The 26,237-nt window shown below is 35.1% G+C and overlaps 1 protein-coding gene across 3 annotated transcripts in view; it reads left to right on the top strand.

The window, feature by feature from the left end:
• The window catches only part of DPP10 (dipeptidyl peptidase like 10), a 1,389,594-nt gene that overhangs the window by 1,040,369 nt on the left and 322,988 nt on the right, over positions 1-26,237 (top strand). The gene's annotated exons all lie outside the window — the stretch shown is intronic.

The raw sequence follows: 26,237 nt of genomic DNA on the forward strand, positions 1-26,237 counted from the left end.
CCCCACTCCAAGACAGAATTATTAAATGTAGTTGTGTTTTCAAAGCTCCTGCTAGGCTAAAGTTTGGATTTATTTTCTCTTGAAGGCCATTCTGTTGGAAAAAATCTTTTACTGGGGCATAAGAATTTTATTCATACTTCAGGTTTTTCATTAAGCAATTATCAGTATTTTAATTAGAATCATAATTAATTGACTAAGATCACTATGAAAGCTTTGTAATAAAAGTGCCAAGTCAATTAAGAAAATAAACAAATTATTGATAGAAATGTGATACCATAATAGCCTATTATTTGATAGGACATATTTTTCTAAGATGCGACAGTCAGTTTATTTTAAAAATTAAGATAACACCACCTTGTCATTTCCCCTTTTAAAAACATTTTAAATATGAATAGTGGGTAATTTTAGCTATGTAATCATGGTTAGCAGACTCTATGAGAAACAGTAATGTTGGACATAGCTGTCAAAAATAAAACAAAAGTAAATCATTTTCCTGAAATAATTGTCCTAAGGCTTCTTTTGGATTCCAGATAGGTGGATTTCTAATGAAGGAGGAAATTAAAGGGTATATAACTTTTTGAAGAAGAGTTATGCAAAAGAAGTGCTTTAGCCCCAAAACTGCTCTTAATCATTTTTAAGTGTTTGAAAATGTTATCTCTTAAAGCCAGAACTATTTCAAACAAAACTTCATTCACAGTGACATAATGAGGAAATGTTTCATAAGTAATAGCTGTATGTACTCCTTTTACTGTCAGTAAATTGGATATCACCAGTGGTCTTAGCAGAAAACACCAGCAGCCATAAACAGTTCTATCAAATCACTTTTGGAAATAAGAAAGGAATTGGAAAAGCGGTGTCTAATGCACTTATATGGAAATGGGTGACTGATGGATAAGAGTCTCATGTCTTTTTGATTCTGAATATCTTGCAAGCTTTTAAAAACATGCTATAAATATAGCCCAAAACAGAGGGAAGAAATTCATATTTGGCAGTAGAATAATTCCAGGGAAAATGTTAGCTACACATTTTTGGGGCCTAGCTATCTTTTTATAGGACATTCCAAGATAGTAAGTTTAATTAGAACTACAGAGTATTTATTGACTTAGGCCTAGAGATAGCATCTGTTGGCTTGCATGCCATCATTATATTTTTATTTGTTTATTTTTAATTTGTTCTGCTACCGGGTATGTGGGGGTGGAGGGAATAGATCCAACTCTATTTTACCACCAGGATATCAAGGAACTTATTTTCTAATTCATGTTTAAGGAAATCAATGCCCTATGGAAAAAAATATCTATAGTACCAGGAAATACCTATTAGATAGAGGCACCCAAAATTTCATGTCTTAAAATTTGAAATAAAGATAAGGAGGGCATTTTTTATGAGCTCTCGGTATTGTATATACAATGAATCACTAAATTCTATACCTGAAACTATAGATAAAAGTGAAAATATTACACTGTATGTTAACTAATTGGAATTTACAAAAAAAACTCGGAAAAAAATTGAACTACAGAAATGTTATTAGGAAGTTCTGACTGGCCATCTGGCTTTACATGTTGGCTCTAATCGTGGAGCATTTGCTTGTTTGTTTGTTTTTTAAGATATGGCTATGACAGTATGTATGTGTTGGTATCCTCATAAGTGAATGATATCAGTAGGATAACAATACTGATTGGCCAATGAAGTCACAGGAACTACACACTTACACAGTTGCTGTGTACACAATACTGTTTCTTTCTTTAGACCCATGGTTCCCAGACCTAGGTATTTTGCCATCAGGAGTTAATTGGCAACTCTGGAGATTGTTGGTAGTTAGGGCTGGAGGTGGGGAGTGTGCCATGGGACTCCCAATGGTCAAGAGAGCTCCTTACCACAACAACAAAGTGACCTAGCTGAAAGTGTCAGTAGTGCCAAATTTACAAAATCCAGTTCGAGGCAGGGATACCAAGGAAACCATGAGATGATTCAAAGGTGGTTTTTTCAAGGTGAGATCAAAACTATGGTTCTTTTTGTCAGAGATTTTAATCTGAAGCTTTCAGCTTCTTTTTCTTGAGACACGTTTCTTCTTTTTATGGATAGATCTGGGAAGAAGACCAGCACGCATGAATATAATCACGTGCCCTTGGACTTTTTTCTTTGGCTAGTGCAGAGTACAAGCTAAAAGTATGACCCCAGTTTTCTTAGGTTTTCTGGGGATATCTCTAATCGAGACATTTTATTGTTGTTCCGGCAAGTTGGTATCACTTACTGGCTATTGCCAGCTCCTTTGACCAAGAAACGAATGATTTTCTTTAAGCTTAGAAGATAAAACTGATGACTACTTGGTGTTTCAGGCAGTGTAATTCTTTACTTTAACAATATATTATTTGTATCATGTTTATAAATAATTAAATTTATTTGTCTTCAGACTAGGCATACCTCTCTTCTACCCTGTAACTTCTCCCTACCATTGGATACATTCATACTTCTGTCATTTTTTTAAAATTAAAAATAATTATTGAAAATATTTAGATTCCTTTACACCCATAGTATTCATTTTAAAAAAGATCATTATATTTAATTAGACTGTTTAGATAATTTCCATCTCTTAGTCCTCAAAGAAGTATCAAACTTTATACATACCATCTCTGCACATTCAAGGGAACAGAAATAATGTAACATTTTTCAGAAAAGATTGGAATATTTCTTTTATATTCACTTAGGAAAGAGGACTTTGAATCGACTATGAATATTTAGTTTGTTTAAAATTTTCTTTAAGTTGAATGAACGTGAAAATGAATTCTTGCATGGTTTCCAAAAGTGATGGTTGTCAAAACAGAAAAATTAGAAAGAAAAATTTTGATCCTCACCCTGGAAGTCTCCTCAAGAACAAATTCAAAATGTGAGAGCAGATACTCTTACCTCCATATGTTTGTGAGTATGACATGATTGCTCTAAAATTCGTACAGTTATTCATGCAGTTCCACACAGGTGAGAAAGATAAGAGAGACCCCTCCATAGTCTATTTCATCCTTAATTAGCTCTGTGAATGATCCAGGAAACAGATGTTACAAACACACTTACTCACTGGGATCCGGTACCTTGGATGGTAAAGCATTTTTGTCCTCAGTAGTGTTGTTACTAACAAAACTATATCTACATCTTTATTAATTGTTATGAGGATTCTTAAATGTTATTCTTGACAGAAACCGAAATTTCCTAAATAATATATCTAAAAGTCTCCTTTGTATAGAGTAAAATACCACTCCTTACTAAACTCACTTATTTAACCCGTTGAAAAAGAGCTTGTTTCAATTATATCCAATATATCCTCTTAAATATGTGCAATGAAATTTTATAATTCCAGATTTACTTCTTTAAAGATTCTTATTATTATCCCTGGGGCTGGGGGGTATAAATTATTTTGGTGTGTGTCAGACAGGATGAGAAGCTAGCTAGAAACCAGATTTATTGCAGTTATATTACAATTATTTTGTAATTTAGCTTCCTGAGAGGTCAATGCTCTGAATTGTATCTAGGACCAATCAGCCTGTTTTGAGTAGTTTGAGGCTCTGGTTATATGCCCTTGACCATCTGATGAATATTTCTGCCTTTCATTTTCTTTCAGAAGTATTTTATATTTGGCTACCTCCCAGTCATGAAAAGCCAATTAGACATTTTTAAAAATATTAATAATGAAATACCCAGATTCTTCTATTAATTCATGGTGGAATTTGAGCAAGAATAATGCACTTTAAGAGACCTTTGAAGGTTTTCAAGTTGATGATACTGGGATTTTCTTCCTTTTCTTTCTTCTTTTTTTTTTTTTTTCTTTGAGTTTCAGAGTTTCCAAATACGTTGGTCTGTGCAGCTTTGTTAATGGAGAACTATGCATTTAGCAGAACTTTGTAATCATTTATAGTAAAGTGTACAGGTATTTTCCTATTACGCTGTGAATATAATAAATCAGTATTTTGGTTTGTTTATGGAACATAATGTAGGGCATTCTGCATTCAGCAAACATTAAGCGATAATGGCAGCCCATTATAGAGCTAGAAAGCATTCTCCCTGTCTTCCACTTCAGTTTCAATAAAAAGAAACTGAGACCCAGAGAAATAAAGTGACTTGCTCAATGCTTCTAGCAGATTCTTAAGCCTAGAATATAAATTCCTTGACTCTTAGTCTGATGTTGCTTCTAATATACCTAGATGAGTTTTTCATTCAAAATCCCTTTTAAGGAAAAGGCAAAATAAATTAAAATTCCTTAATATTATTGTATAAGAAGTTCCTATAAGTATTTGTGTATTTATTATACAAAACTTTTACAAAAGATACTTGAATTAAATATATATGTTTATATGTGTGTGTGTGTTTTACCAACAACTAATCAGTAAGAAAGCAGTAGACATTGAGTGGAAAAGCACTGGATACTGAATGGACAAGAAAAAAAAATAAATAAAAGGAAAATGTGCTTTAAATTCTTTCAGTTGTCTTTCCTTGGCTGAAGTCACCATATTTGTTTTTAGCATATTTTGGATTTTTAGTGACTCTCCTCTGTTATCATTCTTTCCATTATTTTCAGTTCTTTTGGAAGTGCTGCCTATGTAAACAAAGAGAAACAACCTTGTCTGCATTATACACACACACACACACACACGCACACACACGCACGCACACATGCACACACATGCAAATACCAAGCCACTTACCACTCTGCTTTCTTCTCTTTTATCCTTTGATGAATGTGTCTGAAAAAATCTAGTCTACATTTGAGATTCTTCCTTGTCTTAAGAGTTTACAGGAATTTTTCTCGCTCTCTGTTTTTATAATGTTGCTTCATCTTTGTTAAAATGATTCATTGTGTCTTAATTTATTAATTCACTTGCCAACAAATTATTGAGCCCCTCCTATGTATCAGATAAGATTCCAGGTTCTGGGGATACATGTTGTATAAGGCAGCCTTGTCAAATTGAAAAGAAGTACTCAAGTTCAAATACAAGCAATTGCAACTGGCATTAAGTCCTTGGGGGGGAAAAAACATGGAGTGAAGTTTAGCAAAAAGGATCAAGTGTCCAGGAAAGGTGCACTGTGGAGGCAACATTCCAAGATCATGTTGAAGAGTTTTGCAGGCTCAAAGAAGAAGAGTTACAAAGAACCTTAGGTGGGAACGGTATAGATCTATTTTCAGAATAGAAAATATATAAGTAATGGGGAATATAGAAAATGGTGCTGGATGAACCCAGCGGAATAATTACAAAAAAAAAAAATTATGGTTTGTAGGCTGATATTTTGTTTTATAAGCGATAGGCACACTTTAAAGAAAGTGGTGATATCTGAGTCACTTTTAATTTTTTTAATTTTTATTTTTTTAAAAACATTTTATTTATTTACTTGACAGAAAGAGATCACAAGTAGGCAGAGAGGCAGGCAGAGAAAGAGAGGGAAGCAGGCTCCCCACTGAGCAGAAAGCCTGATGTGGGGCTCAATCCCAGGGCCCTGTGATCATGATCCAAGCTGAAGGCAGAGGCTTAACCCACTGAGCCACTCAGGCACCCCCTCTGAGTCACGTCTTAAACGAACACTCTGCTATGTAAGGGATATATTCTAGAAATATTAAAGCAGAAATCATAAGACCACGTTAAAGGCTACAGCAATGGTATTTCTGCCAAGGAGAGAAGATTCAGGGCTTGAACTAGAATGGACTAACAGAAAAGAGGCAAAGTATGTAGATCAAGGATTTCTTTGAGAATAGAGCAGACAGGTCTTTGTCTAATTGCTTTGTATCTTTCAGAAATGGAGGAATCACCATTGTGTCTTAAGTCTTTAAATGGCATTAAGTCATCAATTCTATTTTAATGTTTTCCAACAAATCTTGACATTAGGATCTAGTTACTGTTCAGTTGTTATATGTGTGTTTATATTTGTTTTTGTATATAACAGTATAGTAAAGTAGTTTTTGTGTCTTGGTCAAAAAGAATTAGTGGCAAATTAGGAAGTTTACATAGAATATACAAATTCAATCCATCATCTCCTGGATGTTAAAAATGGACAGTTTTTTTATTTTAATTTTTATTAGCATATAATGTATTATTAGCCCCAGGGGTACGGGTCTATGAATCACCAGGTTTACACACTTCATAGCACTCACCATAGCACATACCCTCCCTAATGTCCATAACCCAACCACCCTCTCCCTACCCCGCCCCCGGCAACCCTCAGTTTGTTTTGTGAGATTAAGACATAAGAGTCTCTTACGGCTTATCTCTCTCCCAATCCCATCTTGTTTCATTTTTTCCTTCCCTACTCCCCAAATCCCCCACGTTGTCTCTCAAATTCTTCATATCAGGGAGATCATATAATTTTCTTTCCCTGACTGACTTATTTCACTCTAGTTAAAAACGGACTATTTTTTAAAAGCGTACTATTTTAATTATAGTTGATTGGACCACTCAGTACTTTTTTAAAGTTTTCATTTAAATTCATATTAGCATATAATGTAATATTAGTTTCAGATGTACAGTATAGTGATTCAACACTCCCATACAACACCCAGTGCTCGTCACAACAAGTGTACTCCTTAGTCCCTATTGCCTATTTACCCATCATGCCACACACCTTTCCTCTGGTAACCATCAGTTTGTTCTCTATAGTTGAGTCTGTTTCTTGGTTTGCTTCCTTCTCTCCTTCCCCGCCCCCAGCCCCTTTGCTCATTTGCTTTGTTTCTTAAATTCCACGTATGTGTGAAGTCCTATGGTATTTGTCTTTCTCTGACTTATTTCGCTTAACATAATACTCTAGCTCCACCCATGTTGTGACAAATGGCAAGATTTTATTCTTTTTTATGAATGAATAATATTCCATTGTATATACACACCCACATCCTCTTCATCCTTTCATCAGCCAGTGGACACTTGGACTATTTCCATAATTTGACTATTGTATATAATGCCGCTATCAACCTTGGGGATGCATTTGAATGACTATTTTTGTGTTCTTTGGGTAAATACCTAGTAGTGTGGCTCTTGGATCAGAGGGTAGTTTTATTTTTATTTTTTTGAAGAACTTCCATGTTGTTTTCCAGAGTGGCTGTAACAGTTGCATTCCCACCAACAATGCAAAAGTATTTCCCTTGTCCACATCTTCCCCAACACCTCATGTTTCTTGTGTTACTGATTTTAGTCATTCTGATATGATGTGATGTGACAGCTCATTACAGATTTGATTACGTTGAACATCTTTCCTTGTGTCTATTGGCCATCTGAATGTCTTCTTTGGATATATGTCTATTCCACGTGTTCTGTCCATTTTTAAACTAGATTATTCATTTTGGGGTATTGACTTGTATAATTTCCTTATATATTTTAGATGTTAACCCTTTATCAGATATGTCATTTGCAAATATCTTCTCCAGTTTCATAGCTTGCCTTTACTTTTATTGATCGTGTCCTTTGCTCTGCAAAAGATTTTTATTTTGGTGACATCCCAGCGGTTTATTTTTGCTTTTATTTCCCTTATCTCAGGAGAAGTGTCTAGAAAGAAGTTGCTACAACCGATGTAAAAGAGGTTACTGCCTGTGTTCTCTTCTAGGATTCTTATGGTTTCATGTTTCACATTTAGGTCTTAAATATATTTTGAATTTGTTTTTGTGTATGGTGCTAAGAAAGTGGACCAGTTTCATTCTTTTGCATATTGCTGTCTGGTTTTCCCAGACATGTTCCTTCCTGCTTTGTTGAAAATTAATTGATCATATAGTTGTGGGTTCATTCTTGAGTTTTCTGTTCTGTTTTGTTGATCTATGTGCCTACTATTTTTGTGCCAGTTCCATACTATTTGGTTATTACAGCTTTGTGTATAACTTGAGATCTGAAATTGTGATGCCTCCAGCTTTGCTTTTCTTTTTTAAAGTTTGCTTTGACTGTCTGGGATCTCTTGTGGTCCCATACAAATTTTAGGATTGTTTGTTTTGGCTCTCCGAAAAATTCTGTGGGTATTTTGATGGGGATTGCATTAAGTGTGTTTATCGCTTTGAGTGGTACAGACATTGTAACAATTTTTTTTCTTCTGATCCATGATAATGGAATGTTTTTCCATTTCTTTGTGTCATCTTCAATTTCTTCTATCAGTGTTTTAGTTTTCAGAGTACATGCCTTTCACCTTTTTGGTTAGGTTTACTCCTAGGTATCTTACGGTGTTTGGTGCAGTTGTAAATGGGATTGATTTCTTAATTTCTCTTTCTGCTGCTTCATTATTGATGTATAGGAATGCAACAGATTTCTGTATACTGATTTTGTATCCTGTACCTTTACTGAATATATGTATCAGTTCCAGCAGTTTTTTTGTGGTGTCTTTTGGGTTTTCTATAGAGAATATCAGGTTCCTCGATTGAAATCTTAAATAAAACTTTAATTTCAAAAGAGTGAAATAGATGGTTGCCATATTTAATGAAGCTGTATTGATTTAGAAATCCAGAAATATGTAAGCTATTCAAAGATAAATTTTGATATTTTGATTAAGCCATGATGATACATTTTTATACCTTTCATTAAACTTCTTACTCGTTTATGAAAATCTGAAGAGAAGAGGACAACCAGGATTTACTCAGTATTATATTTTCAGTAACTAGAACAATGATGGCATAGCCCTAAGTAGACACTTAGTACACATTTTTTTAATTAATCAGATTAATTTCTTTTTCAACATACTATCATTTACGTAAATATTTGATTCACAGTGGTCCATGAAAGAATGTAGGAGAAAAATGAAATTTAATTAACTCTCTTAAAATTTGAATCAGCTGCAAAAAGGATAATTTATAAACCAAACTAATAATTTTCCCCACTCACTAAAAGTGTGAGCCCATCAGATTGCAAGCAAGTAAAAAGATCTTCTAATTTTTGAAATGAAAGTATTTATTTCAAGCAAAGACTGAAAGACAGGAAACAGTTACTTGATTTTTTGCAAAATATTTTTGTTATTTTGGCACATTGTTAACTCATAGGATATCTAAGAAATATATATACATACAAGAAGCTTTATTTCATCCTCCAATCTATTCATCTCTTATTAGACAATGAAAGAAATGTCTCTTCCATATTAGTTTCAGGAAAATCTAGTCATCTCTTAATTAATGACATATGATAAGTGAAATATGACTCCTATAATTATTTTTTTTTCTAACTTTTGGCTAATGGGAAAACTAGAGCTGAATTAAAATATAATTTTAGCAATTGGGAAAGAAATTAAATAAACCAAGGAAATATCACTAAACCATATGACTTCATCACAGTACTCTTCAATTTCTTTTTCTTTTTTTTTTTTTTTCCTAATTTCCTCCCCTTCCTCTTCTTCTTCCCCACCCCGACTCTCCTGTGTGTATGAGTGTGTGTGTTGGGGGGAGTGCGTGTTTGTAACAGCTTTTTTGAGAGATACTTTACATACCATAATTTTTACCATTTGAAATGTACAGGTCATTGTTTTTAGTATACTCTCAGAGTTGTGTAACCATCATCACAGCCTAATTTTAGAATTTTCTTCAGCTCTCCCTAAAGTAACCTCAACACACTAGCAGTCCTTCTCCTGAACTCTCCCTCTGTGGCTTCCTGCAACTATGAGTCTACTTCGTATCTCTGCAGATTTGTGTATTCTATACATTTCAAGTAAATGAAATACACAGTATGTGGTCTTTTATGAGTACTTTCACTTAGTATAATAAGTCAGAGTTTATTTATGTTTTAGGATATATCAATACTTCATTCTTTTTTGTTGTTAATAGTATTCCATTGCGTGATATGCTACTTTTGTTTATCCACTCATTAGTTAATGGACATTTGAATTGGTTCTTTCTTTTTTTGATGGTTGAGAGGAGGGTCAGAGGGAGAGGGAAAGAGGGAACCCTAAGCAGGCTACAAGCCCAGCACAGAGTCTGACTCAAGGCTCAATCTCACAACTCTGAGATCATGTCCTGAGCCAAAATCAAGAGTCTGATACTTAACTCACTTAGCCACTCAGGTCCCCTCAATAGGTTCATTTTGAGGCTATTATGGATAATACTTCTGCGAACATTTGTATGCGAGTTTTGTATAAGCACATATTTTCATTGTTCTTGATGTACTTCCACTATTGAAGAGTATAATTCTGGGTCATATGGTAACTCATTGTTTAGTCTTTTGAAGAACTATGAAATACTTTCCAAAGTGGTTGCAGCTATTTACCTTTTCACTAGCAGTATAAGAGGAAACAGATTTCTTCACATCTTTGTCAATGCTTCTTCCTGTCTTTTTTACTGAAGCCATTTTAATGTGTGAGAAGTGGCATATCACTGTGGCTTTGATTTGCATTCCTTCACTTACTAATGATGTTGAGCATGTTTTCATGTACTTATTGGCTGGCCATTTGAATATCCTTAGAGAAATTTCTGTTAAAATCCTTTGCCCATTTTTTTTTTAAAGATTTTATGTATTTATTTGACAGAGAGAAATCACAAGTAGATGGAGAGGCAGGCAGAGAGAGAGAGAGGGAAGCAGGCTCCCTGCTGAGCAGAGAGCCCGATGCGGGACTCGATCCCAGGACCCTGAGATCATGACCTGAGCCGAAGGCAGCGGCTTAACCCACTGAGCCACCTAGGAGCCCCTTTTGCCCATTTTTTTAACTAGACTTTAACTGTCTTTTCACTGCTAAATTTTAAGTGTCTATTTATATATGCAAAATACACGTTCCTTGTCATATATGAAATTTGCAAATCATTTCTCACAGGCGTAATCTTTTACTTTCTGAGTGGTATCCTTTGATGAACAAAATATTTTAAGTTCAATGAAATAAAATAATATCTATTTTTCTTTTGTCTTAACATCCTTTATTGTTAATCTAAGAAACTATTGCTTAACCCAATACCATAAAGATATACCACTGTGTTTTTGCCTAAAATATGATTTGGGGGCACTGGGTGGCTCAGTCAGTTAATCATCTGCCTTTGGCTCAGGTCATAATTCCAGGGTCCTGGGATCAAGTCCTGCATTAGTGCGAAGTCTGCTTCTCCGTCTTCCTCTGCCACTCCCCCTTCTTGTGCTCCCTTGCTCTCTGTCAAATAAAAAGTAAAAATCTTAAAAAAAAAAAAATTATAATTTTTTCTTATGTTTACTTCTGTGGTTTGTTTTGAGTTACCTTTGTATATGATGTGAAGTAGGGTATCCAAATTCATTCTTTTGCATGTGCGTAATCACTTGTCCATGCAATATTGTTTGAAAAGATATTCACATTCAATGGTTTTAGCACCCTTATAAAATATTAGTTGACCACAATGTATAGATTTATTTCCGGACTCTCTATTATATTAATTTATATCTTTATGCCATTATCACAGTCTTGATTACTGTAGCTTTTTGATAAGTTTTGTGACTTCAAATCAGGATGTGTGAGTACCTGATCTTTATTCTTCTTATTTTGAATATTCAGAGTCCCTTTCATTTCAGATGAATTTTAAGGTCAGCCCATAAATTAACACATGGTCTATCCCTAGAGAGTGTTTCATATGAATTTTAAGGTCAACCAGTAACTTAGCATATGGTCTTCCTAGAGAGTGTTTCATATGAATTTTAAGGTCGACCAATAACTTAGCATATGGTCTATCCCTAGAGAGTGTTCTGTGTGCATCTCCTAAGAATATATATTCTGCTAATGATTTGTCTGTTAGATTTTTTGCTTTATAATGTTCAAGTCTTCTTTTTCCTTATTGATCTTTCACCTAGTTGTTCTATCTACTAATAAAATTGGGGTCAGGAAGTCTAATCATTACTGCTACACTGTCCATTTTTCCCTTCAATTCTTTTGATTTTTCTTTATGTATTTTGGAACTCTGTTATCAAGTACATATTTGTTTACAATTGGTGTATTTTCAGATGGAAGTAGTACACAAAAACGGTACCAACATATTTCCATTTCTTCTCTCTCCTTTGCATTTTTATTGTCATACAAGTTATGTCTTTATACATTTTAAGCCTAACTACACAATTTTATAATTATTGTTTATGAAATCATCTTCCTTTCTTTTAAAGACTTATTTATTTATTTTAGAGAAGGAGAGAAAGGTAGTGAGAGGAGGGTTAGAGGGCAAAAACTCAAGCAGACTCCTTGGTGAGCAGGGAGCCTAATGCAGGTTGGATCGCAGAACATTGAAGTCATGACCTAAGCTGAAAGCAAGAGTCAGCTGCTCAACCAACTGAGCCACCCAGGCATCCCTGTGTAGCTATCTTCTTAAATATATAGGGGAGAAAGGAGTTACAGTGTATTTGCTGCCTTTCATAATTTCCATGCAGGTAAGTTTACTGGGTTATTTTGTTTCTTCGTGTGGATTCAGGTTATAGGCTAGTGTCCTTTAATTTTAGCCTGAAGTACTCCCTTTAGTATTTAGTATTAGTAAATACTCTAGTATTTAGTATTTCTTGGAGTACAGGTCTGGTAGTTACAAATGCTCTCAGTTTTTTGTTCGTTTGTTTTGGTTTTGTTTTTTGTTTTTATTTTTGTTTTTGTTTTTTTAAATCTTGACATGCTTAATTTTCTCTGAATTTTGAAAGAGTGTTTTTAGTTCCATATAGAGTTATTTGTTGATGGTGTTTTTCCTTCAGTACTTTGAAAATGCCATCCTCACATCTGACATCTATAGTTTCTTTTTTTTCTTTTTTTTGGAGATTTTATTTATTTATTTGACAGACAGAGATCACAAGTAGGCAGAGAGGCAGGCAGAGAGGTCAAGCAGATAGCCCGATGCAGGGCTCAATCCTAGGACCCCGGGATCGTGACCCAAGCTAAAGGCAGAGGCCTTAACCCACTGAGCCACCCAGGTGCCCCTGACATCTACGATTTCTTAAGAAAAATTAGCTACTACTGTGTGATATGTTGTTTTTCTCGTTGCCGAAATTTTTACTGTGATTTTTGACAATTTGTGATTAGGGAAGCATACTTTTGAATTTATTTGATTTGAAATTTGTTGAGTTTCTTGAATATATATTACATTACTATTTTTCATTAAATTAAGAAGTTTTTACTTACTATTTTTTCCTCTTCCTATGTCTCTTCTCTGTCTTTAAACTTTTACATTCATTTTATATTCTACATTCAGTTTTACTGAAATAGGAGGGAATATAAGGAATTCCCCAGGATAATATAACTAAGTATAATAGTCTATTCCCATTTCAATTAGATGTTCTGTGTAAAATAACAAAACAATTTTCATCATGAAAAAAATAGACAACTGTCTTGACCAACATTTCTTCCTTTCTTCCTTCATTCCTTCCACTCATCCCCCCATCCATCTATTTATTTTGGATTATTGACTTTTTGATTTAACTGAATGATTGTAGTTTCCTAGTGTTATTGCAAATAATCAATGATCAAGGGTTAATATATGAATTGTGGAGACTGTGATGAAAATCCTACCCTTTACCAGCTATGCTGTCTGACATTATGAACCTTTTCCAGCCTACTTTAAAATACCTGAACTATCTTTAAATAGTTCTCTCTTATTTTTGGAACTTTAAAAAATGTTCTCAGGACTCAGTTGTATATACTATTGATTTTAACCAAACATTGAGAAAGAAAAGAATACCCAAGATAAATGAATAATTGCATTATAATTTTAAAATGTAAATTATGATACAAATATGTATTTCTACCTAAAGAAGAGGTAGAATCATATTTTATTCAGAATGAGAGATTTTATTCAGAATGAAAGATTAGGTGGTTCAGTGGGTTAAGCCTCTGCCTTGGGCTCAGGTCCTGGGATCAAGCCCTGCATCCGTCGCTCTGCTTAGCAGCGAGCCTGCTTCCCACTCTCTCTCTGCGCGCTGCTCTGCCTACTTGTGATCTCTTTCTCTGTCAAATAAATAAATAAAATATTAAAAAAAAAGAATAAGAGATTATGCATATCATTTTCTTTGGCAATACCATGTGGTATTTATTTTAGAAGAAAAATACTTAGACAAACATTCTATTTTTTATAAGAGGAGTGGTAAACTAAGATTTAATTCATATAAATACACAGTAATCTTGTATCCTTACATATGCCCTCATATGTTCTTCCTAAAGATAAAAACAAATTCACATTGTAAGTGCTCTTTGTTAGGAACGAAGCACTTACCTTTATAAGTTTTGAATAAATCAGAGTTTATATTTGTGTAATATAGTCCTATGGTCTTCTTTTTTCCCTTGGCCATTCCATAATTTATATATGTCCTTAAAATATTGATGTTTAGTGGATATTTTGATAAAATATAATAAAGAATACAGATATTCTTAATCTCTCTCATTGACATTTCTAAACACAATCGAATGAAAATATATGGTTAGAAACTATAAACAGCTTATTGAATTATCTGAGAGTCATTAGCTACATGTGGCTATTTATATTTACTTTGAAATTAATTAAAATCATATGGAATTTTAAAAACCTATCTTTTGTCACATCAGCCTCATTTCATGTGTTTAATAACCAAATGGAACCAATGGCTACTTCATTAGACTATGTACAAACAAATATTTCCATCATCACAGAAAGTAGTATTAGACAGAGTTGCTACACATGTGCCTACACAGTGAAAATAAAAGCTTCCTTCCATATTACTCATTATCCTTTTTGAGTATGTCTATGTATACACTGGTACCAGGTAATATCAATGAAGATGTCTGTACATCTTCATAGGTCTGTACATAAACAATATATTTCTAAATATATGCACTCTTATGTATGTGTGTGTATGTATTTAATGCCAATAACATGGAGAGTCTACACTTTTTATCAACTTAATAGTGTAACTTGAGGATCTGTTTACATGAAACCTTTTGTTTTTGTCTAACATTATTTAGTGGTTATGTGCCGCTTCCGGCCGGCGACGAGAGTAGAATTAGGCACAAACAAATCAGCTGCAAGAGACTGGGAGCAGGGGACAACAGTCGAAAAGGACTGCTGCCCCGTGCAACTCCACAGTCTCACTTTTATTGGATAGAAACAATAGCCAACAGAAGGACCAATGAAGGTCAAACATTAGTCAGGTCTTGCGGAAGAGCAAGGGGTAGGATAAAGTTTATAGTTAAACAAGCACATTCAAAGGACTCATCTAACAACGGGCGCTTCTGGGAAGAAAAAGGAGCGATAACAGATAAGGGAAGGAGGCGGTTTTCGTTCCACCCTGAGCTGACCCAGCGTTCCCCGGTGCTTGGCTTCCCTGAAGCAGGCAGGGCATCCCCAGCTGCCCAGCTTCATGGTCGTATATGGTCCTTCTCCCCAAACACCTGTTGCCAGTATATGTCTATCTTAAGGCCATATCTAAATGTGCTTGGTAACTAGTAAAATCCTCCAGGGGTTGCAGTTTAAGTAAAAAATTGTTCTGAGGGGCAGCAGCAGTTATGTAGATTTTCTTTGCGTCATGTACTATGTATTTATTTACTGTTGCACATTTGTGAATATACTTGGCAACCATTTTTGAAATGTAGATATAGGCTAAATTCATACAGTAGTATTGCTGTGTCAAAAGAAAGGTCAATATGAAATTTAATACTATCACATTGTATTAAGTCCACCAATGGTGTATGATATTGCCTACTACTCTACTCTTGCTGTCTCTCAGTCTTATGAACATTTTTTATTAGTATCAACTTGGCTGATGAAAAATAGCCCTTAATTGCTATAAGATGTTTTTACTGAATAATGAGTGAAGTTGAGCATTTTCCTGCCATATGTTCATTGGTAGTTGGTTCAGGTTTCTTTTCCAGGAATTCCTTTGTGTAAGCTTTTCACGTTGGGTCTTTGCATTGGTACTCATGAGCACCAACATTTTTTCTTTAGATATTTCCATTTATTCTTTATCTCAGTGGAATTACTCATTCACTACCATTTGGAAAGTCCAGTGGAAAAAAAATTTAAATCTCTTAATTGTTATGTATCTATTATTAACTGGTAGAAGAAGAAATAAGTAAGGAGTGTTATTAGAAAGAGAAAGAGGGACAGTGGGAAAAATTGTAGATAAATGTCTGTAATGAACCCATTCAGCCATAAGTACCTATTTAATAAAGTTTAAAAGCATCATCTGTCCTATAAGATCTTGTAAATATATCCCTTAAGATTTTCCCTTGATTTTTCAAATGCAATAAAATTCATATTAAAACAACAAAAAAGAAATGTACAAACTGAATACATTCTTCATGCCTTTGGTTTAAAATAAGCTTCATTGGAGATTGAAATATATACAGAAAAGTTATTGATATTTGTCTTCTCTACATTTCATGAGAAGATTAAAGGTATTAACAAACATTTCTGAGAAAGGAGACAATACAAGGAAAGATTTTTTATTTGGGCCATTAAAATGCCCTGTTAGTCAATGATAACTCTTAAACTAATTTTTTTACTCTGGAAATTATTTTTGTGTCCATCTTTGGATTTCTGATAAATGTATAACAGATCTCCTAAGCATAGTTGCGAAGACACCAGCAATGTTGGCGGCTGTGACTATGAGATGGGAGAAAAGAACCCAGTCCTTCTGAGCTGGGAGTTTGGGCTCAAGACATGAATCTGGAGGCAGATTTTGATTGTTTCTTATTGTCATTCCAGTGGATGTGAGTTGATTCTACAGGCCCTTTCTTTCCCAAATAAATGGAAAGTGCTATGCCACCATAAATTTGCCAAAATAAATTTGAAATGACTCTTTTCCTTCACTCTGGCCATTTGCGTTACGAGGGAAGAGTCATGTATGATATCTCTGCTTTCAAATAGATACTGACAAATGAGAAGGAAATGGAGAATCCACTTATTATTTTGAGTCTTGAGCATGACTATTAAAAGATAACTTATTAACAGAAATACTGATGTTCATAAGCTGAAACCCAATCCTTGTTATTCTTTGGCTATTCAAATAATTTGCATATTCAGAATCTTCTTTAAATATCACTTCCTTATATTTTTTGCTGTTTGTATCCTGTATTTATTATATCGTCACGTTAAAATTGGAGTGTACGGACAGATATTTTAGCATACAAAAGAATGTCAGGTAGTAAATGATAAAGACATGGGAAAAAACATTAATTAACCAAAAAAAAAATAGTGTAACTAATATATAAAAAAAAACCCCAAACTCTTCCAATTCTGTTGAAAAATGAGCAAAATATATAAGTAGACTTTTTACAAAAAGAAACATTGTTGGTGAACAAATAAATGCTTAATGTAATTCATAAAAAGAAAAATAATGGTCAAAAAGGAGATTGCACTTTACATCTATCCATTTGGCAAGGTTTAACTGGGATTACCAAATGTTAGAAAGAATGTGGAGAACAGGGTCTCTTACTCATTGCTGACAGGAGTGTAATTTGTGTTTTTACTTTGGGTAACAGTTTGTCATTATAGTGTGAAGTCGAGTATTCACATGCTCTACAACCCACAAATTCCTCCCTTTAAACCGTAAGAAAATGGTTGCTTGTGTGTATTGGGAAACAAGAACACAGAGATTTATTCAGTCTTAGTTGCACACAACCCCTGGTGTCCTCAACTGAGCTTAGGGTCACTTTCTGAGAAAGTGGACAATAAAGAATAACTTTTAGCTTTGGACCATTAAAGTGCAATTTAGTAAATGACAACTCAGTTTTTAAACTAATTGTCTCTGGGAATCATTTTTACATCTTTGGGTTTCTGGTAAATATCTAACTCTGTGTGTGTGTGTGTGTGTTTGCCTGAGTACCATATTTAGTCTTAATTGGCTTTGAACTCTAAATAGAGGAATTAGGCAACCCGCAACTTCTTATACTTCCTTTTATCACTCAGGATTCTGTTAGTGATTCATGCAAGTTTGCATTTAGCTGTAGTTCACTTATTTTCATGACTGCTTATAAGATAGTCCATTCTTTTCATGTTATTTTCATGTTTATATGGTTTATCATTATTTTTATATATTACAATATATTGGTTGTTTATCTGATATTCTGATATCTACTGGGGCATCCTGTATTTTTATTTGCCAAATCTATCATGAATTGCACTATGTCATGATGGAAAAGTTGTGATTAATCTAATTCTTTAAAATATAAACTCCAGGGCACCTGGGTGAGTCAGTCGGTTAAGGGGTTAAGGGTTTGCCTTTGGCTCAGGTTAAGATCCCAGGGTTCTGGGATCGAGTTCCTCATCAGGCTCCCTTCTTAGTGGGGAAGCTTGCTTTTCCTCTCCCTTTGCCTCTTACCACCCCTCCCTGCTCCTGTTCATTCTCCCTCCCTCTCTCTCTCTCTCAAATAAATAAATAAAATCTTTTAAAAATAAAATAAAGTAATGACCCTATTAATTAGGTCTGTGAAATCCTAATCTCTAATATTCACCTGATGGAATATTGTAGCAAGAATAGACTGAAGCAGTTTGCTACTGCAGAGCTCCAGTCTACCCATCCAATCATATAAGCATTCTATTGAACATATATTAAGCCATGATGTAGGCATGATGTGGAAAATTTCTGATGTGATTATTTTTAGGATTTCCATAACTTTTCATATCTTTCTATATGCCCTCTTCTTTTTTTTTTTTTTCAATTGAAGAGTATTTCCATTATTTTCAGGTGTATAACCTAGTGATTCGACAATTCTATAGGTTATGCTATGGTGACCACAGTTGTAGCTACCATCTGTCATCATACATCGCTGTTACAATACCATTGAGTATATTTCATATGCTGTGCCTTCCATCCATAACTTATTCCATAACTGGAAGCCTGAATCTCTGGCTCTCCTTCAACCAGGATCACCCCCCCCCCGCCCCAGCCCCAAATGCTCTCCCTTGTGGCATCATGAGTTTATTCTCAGTATTTATGGATTTGTTTCTGCTTTCTTTTTGTCCATTTTTTTCTTTTTTTAGATTGCACATATAAGTGAAATCATATTTTGTTTGTCCTTCTCAGTCTGACTTCGCTCACTTTAGCATATCTTCTAGGTCCATCCAAGTTGTCACAAATGGCAAGATATCATTTTTCTTTATGGCTAAGTAATGTTCCAGTGTGAGTATGCATGTGTGTGTGTACATTCATACATAAATTGGTGCCATCTCTTCTTTATCCACTTGTTTATCAGTGGACACTTGGGTTTCTTCCATGTTGTAACTCTTGTAAATAATGCTACTGTAAATAAGCACATGGGTGTATGTATCTTTTCAAATTAGTGTTTCCATTTTCATTGAGTGAATGAATACTCAGTAGTGTAGTTACCGGATTATATGGCATTTCTATTTTTAATTTTTTAAAAAAGATTTTATTTATTTATTTAACAGACAGAGGTCACAAATAGGCAGAGAGGCAGGCAGAGAGAGAGGAGGAAGCAGGCTCCCTGCCCCACAGAGAGCCTGATGCGGGACTTGATCCCAGGACCCCGAGACCATGACCTGAGCTGAAGGCAGAGACTTAACCCACTGAGCCACCCAGGCACCCTCTATTTTTAATTTTTATGGCAAACATCTATACTCCCTTCCATAGTGACTCCACCACTGTACATTCCCATCAATAGCGCCTGCAGGTTTCTTTTACCCCACATCCTCACCAACACTTACTATTTCTCACCTTTTTGATTCTGCCATTTTGATAGGTGTAAAGTGTTATTTCATTGCAGTTTTGATTTGCATTTCCATGATGATGAGTGATGTTGAGCATCTGCTCGTGGGTCTGCAGGTCATCTGCATATCTCTGTTGTCCTATTCTTTAGTCCAGCTGCACCAGAATGTAACCACTTAAAAGAAAAATATGTTTAAAATATGATGATTAGAAAGCCCAACAATTTGAAGAGTCAGTAGAATAGCACCATCTGCACTTCCAAGAAATAATTTATATAAATATACAAATTATAATATTCCTTTTCTTCTCTCTCCAGCCAATGCTTTTTAATGTATTGACTTTTGGGGAGGAAGAATATTGACATGCTTCTCCTCAAAAATCACCTTGTCTGCCCCTTTTTAAAAGTTATTAATAGAATTCAGAGACTATTAGTTTTTGCCATCTTCTTAAAAATAAAAAAAAATTTGTTAAATGTTTTAGTGTATGGTCTATGACCCAAATCAATAAATATTAATTTGGCCATTCACATTTATAGAGCAATAAATATATGTGTGATATCTATAATATAAATAATATATATTATATATACATGATAGATGTAATATAAATAGCAATAAATATATATACTATACAGGGGTTAGTAGGTGCCAGTTCATTAATCTTAAAAACTACCTACTTGGACCATGGCAGTTTGTGGAGTTAGTTTTACAAAATATTCTAGTATCAATAAGATACATGGTTCTTAGAAAAAAGAAAGAAACCATCTATTGTATTTATGCAACATGGATACCCTGGGTATCACAAAGAAATATAATCCAAACACTATACTAACTAATTGGGTAGCTAAGAGAAGACAATGTGAAGAAGAAATACACAATAAAATATTTGATTTTAAAGTTCCCTGCATATAAACACAGTTATGGCTATGAAGAGAAATCATGGCTTTGTTTAAAGCTACAGGGTAAAAAATAACCTATTTGCCTCTTTCTCATTCATTTCATTTGAAGACAGGCAGAGAAGGAGAGCCAATTCTTAGCATCATACCATGGACTGCATGTTGGTTTGCCTTCTTTGCTGGCCTTCGTTGAGCTTCTTTGCCCTAGTATCACTCAGTTAGCTGCATGGTGACCATTTTCCTCCTCTCATCCATTTAGCTGTTTTCTGAAATCCTTCATCATGTGTATTTAATAGTCTTTTATGGACTGCAGTGTTAAATAAACTTATTCGTAATATATACTTCACATATTTGAAACATTAATATTTTATTTTTCTAGAATAAGAGATGATTTTTCTTAACATTTTCATCAGGTATCAATACACTAAAAATGAGATTTGGTAAGGAGGGAGGTTATGGCCCAAATTAATTAAACATAAGGTGTGTGTGTGTGTGTGTGTGTGTGCATGTGCGTGTGTGTGTGTGTGTGTCTGTAGGGAGTTCGGTAGGTTGGAGGCGCAGAGAGGAAGGAAAGATCATAGCCCCACAGAGACCTACATTCTTGTTTCCATTATTCTTTATCTGTTAAAGATATACCATCCTATGCTTTAAGACTTAGAGCATTATCCAGCTCAAGTTCCTGGGCCAGTTGTTTTTTGTTTTTTGTTTCTGCTCTATTTATTTATTTTTTTCTAAGTAGAGATGCCTATAAATATTTTTTATCACCAACTTGTTACAAGAACTAGAATAATACTCACCCAAACTGGACAGTTCTCATGCTTCTGTCGTATCTCACTCTTAAGGTAACCCAGTCCTTCTTACCAGTTTGTGCTAATTTTAACCCCATCTCTGATTCTTCTCCTCTCATTCTATTCTCTCTCCACCTCAAGTCATCCAAATGCATATTTTATATTTTCTGGTTCTTCTGACATTTAAGTTTGTATTTAATGATTTCTTGCCACGATCTTCAGTATCTGACATCTTGGAACACTATCATTATCTTATTTCTACCTCTAGTTATAATGTTTCTGACAAGAGTGAATCATTGCAGTGGAGCCTCTTAATAGGGGCATTACTGTAGCAATAAAAGATGTAAATCGCAGTTGCAAACACCCTGGAAGTGCAATCATGAAACAGTGATCAATGATTAGATGAACTGCACATATAATTACATACATATAAGGTCAGATGAATCACTTGTGCTGAAAAGGACAGGAAAGGTTTAAGAGGGAGAATTAGAATATTTTAGAGAAATACAGTTTGAATAGGGAGCAGATAAACTCTTGAAAGGATTACAGCAAGTGGGGAAGGTTGAACAAAAGTACAAAAAAAAAAAAAAGAAAACATGAACATTTAAAGAATAAAAGTATTAGTAAAACAATTCTTGTGATACCTGCATTATTACTGATCCATTCCTAGTAGAACATGCTGTTTTGTGATTTTATCCCTTTTCTTTGAAGGGGATGGGTTTGCACTGAATATAAACTTTTATTTAATGCTCTGTGTAACTGATTAATAAGGCAGCTCCTACATATATCTCTTAAACTTGAGGTTTTTACACAAAATATCAAACTTTCCCTGTTGGATACTGTAAAAGGACTATAATCATAACATGTCTAAAAATGGCATGTTTCAAAATTTCCTGAAAATAAGCTTTTTTTTTTCTCTTTCCCGACTTAAGTTGTAATAGCAACATTAAGCCAGTGGTAAAAACTTGAAATAAAAATTGTTTTGTATACTTCCTGTTTCTCAGTGTTTAGACCTAATTATTAAATTCTTTTGTTTTTATCAACTGTCTCCCTTGAATGTGTTCCTTCCTCTCTATGCCCTTGTTTCATCCTTAACTTCTTGGTATTGCTTGCCCAAATTGCCTTGAGAGCTTCTTACCAGAGCTAATGACTTCAAGATGTCATCAGATCCAGATCATTTTTTACCCACTGCCAGAGTAATTGCTCTAAATTCATATCTGATTTTGTTGCTTTTTGGGGCTCTAAACTTGACCATTCATGAAAACAGTGATCACCTCTGCTATATTCGTGTTAGCAATAGTACATGCATTATTAATATTGGCAGTAATCCATAGGGCTAGCCCCGCATCTTTCCAGTAATCTCTTTAAGCTTCTTGTGCATTTTGTTTAGCTTATTCTGATAACATAGTCTATATTTTCATTTATCTGGAAAACACTGGATCATGAATTTTTCACTTACAGTACCATAAAATATATGAAAAGAAAACCATTCTGTTCTTCATTTCTTTAAAGAATGTTTTATTTGAGAGAAAGCATGAGAGAATGAGTGGAGGGAGGAGTAGAGGAAGAGAAAGAATATCAAGCAGACTCCACTCTGAACATGAAGACCTATGCTCCGCTTGATCTTACAACCCTGAAACCATGACCTGAGCTGAAACTGAGAGTCAGGTGCTTAACCGACTGAGCTACCTAGGTGTCCTACCATTCTGTGCTCTAAATCTCATTGCATGGTTTTCTTTCTCTTCCTTCAGCTTTATGGCAATTATTATTTTTCCCAAAATTAGCAAACTGATGACCCCCAGGCAGAAATTGGTGCCTGTAAATATATTTAAAAGTATTGGGCTATAGTTAAAAATCAGAAGATTATAAATTAAAATCTTGATTCCTGGCTGATCTTGAAAAAAAATGTGGAATACTAGAATACTGTATCACTTTCCTATAAGATGATGCTTATCTGGAGCTTAGGGACTACTGCACCTTTTAGACAGTCTGACTATTCCATTTACTCTCTTTATATCCATATAGCTTAATTCTGCCACTCCATATCCAGTCCCTTTTGGCTTTTGGGTTCGAGACTCCTATCCTACTATGGACCATAGAGAAACAGTGCTTATCTTATCTTCTCCAATATGGGATGGAAACAATTCTAGTGAATGTGGTTTCTCAACCTTATAGCACTCTCAGTGTCTGCTGTGGTACTGGTATATTGTGAATGTTCAATAAATACATTTTGGTAGAACGGAATGACACATACAAATAAGATATGATAAAATCTTTCCAAGCTACCCAGAAGAACACATTTTTTTTTTCTCAACTTGATCAACTGTCTTGTCTTCCTCATTTAATTGGTTTCATTAACCATGTGCATGATTATTTTTCTGTTCGTCCTACCTCACTTGGCTTTAGTTGAATGTTCCTGGATGGCAGAATTCATGCATTTTAATGTCCTTTGTGCCATGTCCAGAGAATGCTCTCATAGGCGCTATTGCTAAATAATACTAATAAACACACATAGAAACTATTTCTGCATCCTTCTATTTCAATAGTAATTAAGTGACTGAATATGCAGGTAACATAATAATGTTATTGGCAACACTAATTTAAAGTCCTATCAAGTTGAGTCTCAACCGGAACTGTGCTAATGTCTGTAATTAGGGTCAATGTAGAGCAGGGGGTCTCCTGTGGCTGTAAGAAAGAATGAATCTCTGGGATGCAACAGATGATACCATTAAAGAATGTACTAAGGGGGGTTTGCCTGAGACTTCTGGTGTCCCTTGACTAAGCTGCATGTCCTGTCAGCGAGTCCCTTTGCAGCATCAGTGATCTGCACACAGCTCTCTCAATTCAGAGAAGGTTCAGCATCTTGGGCCCCTGAAAAGGAGTTTGGAAAGTTTCCCAGTTTGTGTTCTGCATAAGCTGGAGGCAGTATAGTGATAATTAATAAAGTGTCAGACTAGATAATTGTAGGAACTGTAAAAGATACTAAAATGTTGTGACCAGAGGCGCAGACACACCTGTGAACGTGTAAAGTTAATTTGTGTGAGGAACATCACGTGAGAGTGGATGAGGACTAGGAAGGTGAGATGTTCTTTAACTCATTCAGATGGGGAGGCGCTCTTCCAAAACATAAAAAAAGGAGCTCTGCTGGCGGGATAATGCAGGGTTTATTAAAGGAGTTCCCGCTGTATTCTTTTGTTTTGTGTGCTCACCTGCTTGACCAATTTTTAAATTACAGTAAACCTCCCCTTACTGTGTTGCAATACACCTCTTGATAGTATAATGTTGAAAGACATGAAACCTTATTTCTTTATTTTCACCCTAAATTTTGTGTATGACTAGGGGGCCTCCAGGTGACTCAGTTAAGCATCTCCCTCTTGATATAGGGCTCAGGTCATCTTCTCAGGGTCCTGAGATTGAGCCCTGCATCTAGCTACATGCTCAGAAGGGAGTCTGCTTGAGGATTCTCTCTCTCCTTCTCCCCCTGCCCCTCACTGACCCCATCCCTGCTTGCTCTCTCTCTCTCTCTCTAAAATAAAAATAAATAAATATATTTTAGAAATTCTGTGCATACCAATTTCCATCAGGTGTCTGTACACAGTAAGTTAATGACAGGAAAAGGAAGATAAGGATGAGGGTACCTATGTCAATACTAATCACGAGAGGTTGAGAACTACAAAATTATAAGCAATTTACAGAGCCGATGATAGATGAATGGTAGGTCTGCTGTTGTCCTTGTTTGTTGTTATTTCTAATTTTATTGAAATAGATTAGAAATGAAAACTAATACCTTTGAGATGCATTACTGCCAATGATTATTCTGACCTTCTCCTAAAGCGTCTTATACAAAGGCTGTATAAGATAGATGTATGTAGGCAAAACCTCCAAATCTTAGCATTGCCATAGAATAGTATTTTCTTCCAGACGCTCTGTTCTCTTGCCTTTCTGGTTTACAGATTAACTGTGTTATTCCAACACAATGTCTTGACACCACGGGTATCCTACAAGTTGATTGAATTCTAACTAATCAGAATTAGTATAGACCCTGCAGGTTAAGGACTCGATGACTGACCCCATTCAGATGCCACCTTCATGTCCCAATTCTCCAGGCTACCTGCATTTCAGTATAGTTTGGCTATAAATCTGGTGGTTCCCGCAATCTTCCTTCAGGTTTGATAATTTGCGAGAAAGATACAGAAAGTGCTATACTTATGAATACTGGTTTATTTTAGAGACTACAGATGGAGAGCCAAATGAACTGGTAAATAGGGCAAGTCCAAAAGGGTCCCAGCATAGTCTCTGTCTCTGTGGAGTTGGGAAGTGCCATCCTCCTGGTATGTTGATATGTTTACTAATAAGAAGTACCTCTAAATTTCATCATTCACAGATTTTTTTTTTTTAAGAATTTATTCATTTGACAGAGAGAAGCACAGCAAGAGAGAGAACCCAAGCAGAAGGAGTGGGAGAGGGAGAGGCAGGCTTCCCTCTGAGCAGGGAGCCCGATGCCGCCGGGCCCAGTCCCAGGACCCCAGGATCATGCCCTGAGCCAAAGGCAGATGCTTAACGACTGAGCTATCCAGACACCGCCATCATTCACAGATTTTTATGGAGGTTTCACTATTGGCATGATTGGCCACATCATTGGCCATGTGATTGAACTCCATCTCCCATCCCTCCATCTGCCCTGACCTCCGGTTCGCACAGAAAGTTCTAATTCTTTAATCAGATGGTTGGTTCCTTTGGTGGGCAGCCCCTTCTCCAAAAGCTGTCTAACCACCTCCCCCCACCTCTACTCCTTGAGTCATCTCACTGGCATAAACCAAGTATGGTCAGAGGGAGCTAATAATTAATTAATTAGTTAATAATGAATGATATTCCTATCACTCAAAATTCCAAGCATTTTAGGAGTTTTATGCAAGGAATCAGAGAAAAAGACTAAATATATTTTTTATTATACCACACAAGCTTCTTTCTCAAATATTAATTAGTCTGAGTTTCTTGTTTTTTTCCATTGTG

Source organism: Neovison vison, chromosome 3 (genome assembly GCF_020171115.1).
Source record: "Neovison vison isolate M4711 chromosome 3, ASM_NN_V1, whole genome shotgun sequence".
Lineage (NCBI taxonomy): Eukaryota > Metazoa > Chordata > Mammalia > Carnivora > Mustelidae > Neogale > Neogale vison.